Raw genomic sequence first — 7,396 nt, forward strand, 5'->3', positions numbered from 1 at the left:
GAGCCAAATTTATACATGCTGCCAGTATTCTAGAACGCACAGCCCTCAATAAGGAAGTACAACATCTAATCCTTTCATTTGGAATCAATAACAGGGACCAAAAAGTAAAAGAAACCGCAATTACAGAAAATGGTTCGAACAGCAGAAATAAAATTTCCTCGGGCACAGATACATATCCCTATGATCAACTTTTCAACTCATCTGGAGGAACATACACAAAACAACATTAGAGAAATAAACTCATACATAATGAACAATTACAATAATATCACGTCAATAGACCCAACAACATATAGAACTCTCTCCGATGACATCCACTGGACTACCCAAACAGCACAAACAATCCTATACCACTGGATAAGGCATTTAAACTTATAAATCCTGTGAGCACAAACATTTCAGTGAACAGGAACACTACAGAATTAATACAACAGGACACACCTAACATATTGAACTTATCCAGAATATTCAGATTAAATATGGAACAGAGGAATCTCTTAAACAAAGGGCTTTCCTTTGTCCCGACCCCCGACCTTATTTTTTCTACACAGCTTAAAGCAGACATACAAACATATCATCGTAGATTAAAATTAGCAGATTTCTTTAAGGATACACAACATTCACCTAGACCTTTTATTCCCAAATCAACTTGGGAACCAAAAAATAATCAAATACATCCACATATAAGACAACTAATAACAACAGACCAAAATTACAGCTACAATATACAATACAATCAAGATAATCGCTTGGATAACCTAACACAGGGGGAAAGGAGAGCTTTACAACAATTACAAAAAAATAAGAACATTATTATAAAACCAGCGGATAAAGGGGGCAGAATAGTAATTATGGACAAAACACAATATCTAACAGAAGCATATAGACAACTAGACAATACAGAACATTATCAACAATTAACAGAACCCATTTACTTACAAAATCAAATATACATACGGGACATATTACAGACCCTTAGATATACACAATACATCAATAACAAACAGGAACAATATTTAAGAGGGACCAATGCACCCAGACCAAGACAATTTTATCTACTTCCAAAAATTCACAAACACCCTTCCACATGGACCATTCCCTATCAAATCCCCACTGGTAGACCCATAGTATCAGATTGTAACAGCGAAACATACCACATTGCGGAATACATTGACCATTTCCTTAACCCCATCTCGCAAAAACACCCCAGTTATATAAAAGACACCTATGACTTCATCAACAAAATAAAATGCATAATAGTACCACATGATGCCTGGCTCTTCTCCATTGATGTCACAAATCTCTACACTAACATAGATATAATAACAGGTTTAAACACAGTCTCAAAATGGTTCAAACTTTATCCAGACATCAACAGACCAGACAACCAAATCCTACAATTATTACAAATTAGCCTAGAAAGAAATGACTTTGAATTCAATAACAAACACTTTTTACAAATAAAGGGCACAGCTATGGGAAAAAGGTTTGCACCAGCATATGCTAATATCTATATGGCTGACTGGGAACAGACGATACTAGAACAATGTACACTGCTACCTACCCACTACTACAGATTTTTAGATGACATTTGGGGAATCTGGCCCCATCCTTTAACAGAATTCAACACTTTTATACAGAAACTCAATCACCATCACCCTCACATGAAAGTAACGAGCACCATTCACAAGACCGAAATTAATTTTCTGGACACTTGCACTTAAAAAGGTCTACAATTTTTGAGCACCAACACTTTAGACACAAAAGTTTTTTTTAAAGAAACCGATACACATACACTACTACATAGACACAGTTTCCATCCAAAGCACACCTTTAAAGGTCTTATCAAATCACAGTTATTAAGATTTCACCGCATCTGCACAGAAGACACAGAATTCAAGAAGGCCACCAATACACTATTTACAGCACTCTACAAGAGAGGGTACAGTAGAACCTTCCTCAGGAACATTAAAAAAACATTTTTGCAACCTAAAATTAAAGACAATAAAACTATTATACCTCTAATCACTACTTATTCCCAATATACAGTTCAAATCAACAACTCCATTAAACTAAACTTTCAAAAACAACAATCCAGACACCAGATACTCCCAAATCACAAAATAATATCTGCATATCGGAAAAACAAAAGTCTACATAACCTACTAGTCCATAGTAAATGCCAAAACACCAACCGAAAACCCAAGTCTAAACCAACCTACTTCCGTCAGCTGGCCTATATCACCAATACAAGCAATAAAACTACATTCAAGTTACAGTCAGGCATCACACATAAAACAAAAAATGCAATATACCTCATTCAATGTAAAACTTGCAATTTAAAATACATCGGAGAGACTAAAAACCAGATTAGTACTAGAATAGGTCAACACATTTATAATATTAACAAACAAAAGCATAGACACACACATTTAGTGCAACACTTCATAGAACATCACACACATCAAATGACAGTTACAGGTCTAGAAACTAATCATAATTGGAATACAATGCAACGACAAATAAGAGAGAGACACTGGATTCACAAACTAAATACAATTTACCCATTAGGACTCAATGAAAGATTTAAAACAAACACAAAAAAAATCCCAGTAGTTGCCCTTAGACCTACCCACATTTAACTTCCTACACCCCAAAAAATTAAACTTCAATTTCAAGCAATTCATTCAGCTCAATCACAACCCCCAATTTTACAAGTCAAAAAATAAATAATAAGTCGAATCCCAAACTTACTCCTTAACCCTAAATACAAAACTACAACCACCCTCTACCCCTTAATGTAGTCCCAAAATTTAATCTAAAACTTAAAAACTTAGCACTAAAACCCAACCCTAACCTAACCTCAGACCCAACCCCAAAAACCCAACAAGGCCATCAAACTTAATCTCTTACCCAAATTTTAGACCCAATCCCTAAACTTTACCACCTAATTCAATCTCACAATTTAATTAGGCCCTCAAACTTAACCCCGAAATTTAACTCCTAAAACTCAACCCAAAAATACAATTAGACTAATTAAACTCAACACCTAACCTTAACTTAAGACTCAAACCCCAAGCTTAACCCTTAAACTCAACCCTAAAATACAATTACCCCACAATTTAACTAGGCACTCAAACCTACCCCTAAACCCAATCCCTAAACCTAACCCTTAAACTCAACCCCCAACCCCAACCCCAACCCCAACCCCAACCCTAAATTTAACCCCTAAATTTAACCTCAAATATGAATAACCCATAATTTAATTAGGCCTTCAAGCTTAAACCTACCCCTGAACCTAAACCCTAACCCTATCCCTTAAACTCAACCCTAAAATAACCCCAACCCTAACCCTAAAATATAATTAGCCCACAATTTAACTAGGCACTCAAACCAACCTCTAAACCCAATCCCTAAACCTAACCATTATTCAAATGTAACCCTCAATCCTATCCCCAATAATCAATTTCACAACTTATCCTTAAATTTATTCCCCATAACTTATTCCCCCCCCAAAACAAAACCCAGACTCCCTTAAAGACCTAGGTCATAGACTTCTAGACTCCATAATTAAATTTTAATCCCAATTCCAAACATTCCCCTTACTTTTAAGACGTATTCTTGTACATACAAACTTCACATCATTCAATTACACCACATCTCATCCCACTGAATTACCTTAACAAAACAGACTATAGAACGAATACTTTCGGATGCATCTTTTAAGGACACAACAATAGCCTCAACACCTGTGAGTGCCAGTGCACTTGAGGATGTCAGAGGAACCAAAGGTTTGATTCACCTGACAACCTCAATAACCTATTTTTTTAAACCTAACCCTAACCCTAATTACCTGTGGCCCCATGCCATGCAGAAGTCCACAGCTATGTGTGTCAGCATGCCCTGCTCCTCATCCCCAATGTGCCACTTGTAAGAACTGTGTAAAAAGCGACAGAGAACGTGATCAGCAAAGAAACACAATTCTCCTGAGAACGACAATCATCGTACCGATCGTAATCTCAGTGCATACCTGGATGCCCAACAAGCCAAGCCAGTGGTTCCCAAGCGTTGTAATGCCACCGCACACTTTGCTGAGACCAAAAACCTTCGCGGCGCACCAACATGAAAAGGAATTACTAGGTATTGTCTCACCTGAATGGCAACAGGGTGCTAAAACTATTATCACACATTGCACATTGCATGTTAAAGTATGTCAGTAAGGGAGTAATTAAAAGGGCAAATGTGTGAAATGCAAGGAGTGACCTTTAGTGGTTAGGTAAAAAAGTAGACAGACAAACTAAATAATTACTTGATACAAATCATTTATTTAGTGCAGACAGACCAAGACCAGACACAATAAACTATTCGCAGTAAATATAAATTCACAGCGAAATAGGTTCAGTTCACAATATCCTATAACAAGCTCTATTCAACTAAGTGGTTAAACGTTACAAAGGGCATTACAATTGTTGAAAAACAATAGCACACGGATCAAACATGAGTTCACAATATCCTATAACAAGCTCTATTCAACGAAGTGGTTAAACGTAACAAAGGGCATTACAATTGTTGAAAAACAATAGCACACGGATCAAACATGCTATCCCCGCCGTTTTATTCTATTTGATTAGACATTTCGCAACCGAAATGTTTTGTGTTCGGACTGAACGCACACCTGAGCCGAGCACGATCACAATACATATCCACAGTTAATCTAAGCAGTATCATATTGTAATCGTTTCGGTTTGTTATCAACCCTTCCGGATCCAAAACCAGGAGTCAGACACCCTTTTCTGTGGACACGCTGTTGACTTCTCACAAGCACCATCCGCCTTCACAAAGGCAGCGCTAGCAGTGGAAAGAACGAAGAACTGCAGGAGAAACGCCGGTGCTATTTAGAGCCCGATTATTCATCAAAGAGGGGGGAAACCAAAGCCAAATGAGACTTAGAGGAACAGGAGACATCCAACAACAGTACACAACGGTACAGTACACAATCAATACATAACAATGAAAAGGCCCTTAATTCACTCTTTACAGTCCTTTCTCTTATCTCCCAGCAGCTCGTACGGAGATGGCCGCATATTAATCGAGAGGGGCGGTGCTGCCTCTCCATCTCCGTTACAGTATCAAAAAAATAAGCCTACCAAAAGGGCAAGAACAAACACATTGAATAATATTGATAAAATAGATTTCGTTCACCAGTCCAACATAGAAAAAGGACAAGCAGAGTGCAAGATAAAAAGGAATTCACCATCTGTCCCTTTCATCAATTGCCTTTCAGTACCACTGAAAGCACTGCAACTCAGTGTAGGTGTGCGTTCAGTCCGGCAAACACAACATTTCAGTTATGAAACGCTTTCTACAGGTGATGTATAAATGTAACATTTTCACAAATTTAATAAGTTTGATTTGACACAAGATTTATGAAGTTGACCTAATGAAATGACATAATATTTTTGAGGGGATAAAAATCTCAAGACACAATTGGGTAGTCCTCAAGGCACACGGGTTGAAAACCACTGAGCCAAGCCACGGTGCTTCTTGGATTTGCACGGCCACTGAGACTGCCAGGGGAAGGTGGTGAGAGGCTTCCCTTCGATAGCTCAGTTGGTAGAGAGGAGGACTGTAGGTTTCAGGCAGCAGGCATCCTTAGGTCGCTGGTTCAATTCCAGCTTGAAGGAAGCCGTGCTTATGGTTTGACGTCGGTTTTGGACGAGCTCCCAAATGTCAAGCCGTTGGAATTGCATGAGGACAAGGAGAAAACCCCGGAAATTCGGATTTGTAGTCGAGAACTCGCATTGCCCATACATCTCATATGCATGTGACCCTTTTCACCGTGAGCCCAGTTTTCTAAACCGACCAGAAAGCAGTCTGGAACAATCATGAAGCCATCACATTGTGAAACACTTCACTGAAGCCTGGGTAGCTCAGCCGGTAGAGCATCAGACTTTTAATCTGAGGGTCCAGGGTTCCAGGCGCTGTTTTTAGACCTTGTTGACCGAGGGCCACGACGGTGAAAAGCCTGGACGGCCTTCCTGGTGACAATGAGATACGCAGATGCGGCTAGGCAAGGTGTCCTGTCCTCTTTGCTTCTTTCGGCAAATATCCAGCCTGGGCAAGTGTTGTCTTCCAGAGGCAAGTCAAGCCAGGAACTGTGAGAGATGTTTTTGCTGTTGACGACGTGTCACTTTAGAACAGGACAACATGCATCTCTACTTGACTTGGCACAATCTGTGAGGGTTGGGCCAACACAACCTACACAATGTGTCCACACATTTGCTGGCGTCTTGAAATACTTGGAATGACCTGTGGCCCCATGCCATGCAGAAGTCCACAGCTATGCGTGTCAGCATGCCCTGCTCCTCATCCCCAATGTGCCACTTGTAAGAACTGTGTGAAAAGTGACAGAGAACGTGATCAGCAAAGAAACACAATTCTCCTGAGAACGACAATCATCGTGCCGATCGTAATCTTAGTGCATACCTGGATGCCCAAAAAGCCAAGCCAGTGGTTCCCAAGCGTTGTAATGCCACCGCACACTTTGCTGAGACCAAAAACCTTCGCGGCGCACCAACATTTAAAAAAATAAGGATTTACTAGGTATTGTCTCACCTGAATGGCAACAGGGTGCTAAAACTATTATCACACATTGCACATTGCATGTTAAAGTATGTCAGTAAGGGAGTAATTAAAAGGGCAAATCTGTGAAGTGCAAGGAGTGACCTTTAGTGGTTAGGTAAAAAAGTAGACAGACAAACTAAATAATTACTTGATACAAAACATGTATTTAGTGCAGACAGACCAAGACCAGACACAATAAACTATTCGCAGTAAATATAAATTCACAGCGAAATAGGTTCAGTTCACAATATCCTATAACAAGCTCTATTCAACGAAGTGGTTAAACGTTACAAAGGGCATTACAATTGTTGAAAAACAATAGCACACGGATCAAACATGCTATCCCCGCCGTTTTATTCTATTTGATTAGACGTTTCGCGACCGAAATGTTTTGTGTTCGGACTGAACGCACACCTGAGCCGAGCACGATCACAACACATATCCACAGTTAATCTAAGCAGTATCATATTGTAATCGTTTCGGTTTGTTATCAACCCTTCCGGATCCAAAACCAGGAGTCAGACACCCTTTTCGGTGGACACGCTGTTGACTTCTCACAAGCACCATCCGCCTTCACAAAGGCAGCGCTAGCAGTGGAAAGAACGAAGAACTGCAGGAGAAACGCCGGGGCTATTTAGAGCCCGATTATTCATTAAAGAGGGGGGAAACCAAAGCCAAATGAGACTTAGAGGAACAGGAGACATCCAACAACAGTACACAACGGTACAGTACACAATCAATACATAACAATGAACAGGCCCTTAATTCACTC

The 7,396-nt window shown here is 39.6% G+C and overlaps 1 non-coding gene across 1 annotated transcript; it reads left to right on the forward strand.

Moving 5' to 3' along the window:
- Positions 1-5,595: 5,595 nt before the first annotated feature.
- On the forward strand, positions 5,596-5,684 carry trnay-gua (transfer RNA tyrosine (anticodon GUA)). Its single transcript is given in 2 exon segments — positions 5,596-5,632; positions 5,649-5,684. It is a non-coding gene; the product is annotated as a tRNA-Tyr (tRNA).
- The last annotated feature ends 1,712 nt before the right edge of the window (positions 5,685-7,396 follow it).

The sequence above is a fragment of the Amia ocellicauda genome, chromosome 1, assembly GCF_036373705.1.
Source record: "Amia ocellicauda isolate fAmiCal2 chromosome 1, fAmiCal2.hap1, whole genome shotgun sequence".
Taxonomy (NCBI): domain Eukaryota; kingdom Metazoa; phylum Chordata; class Actinopteri; order Amiiformes; family Amiidae; genus Amia; species Amia ocellicauda.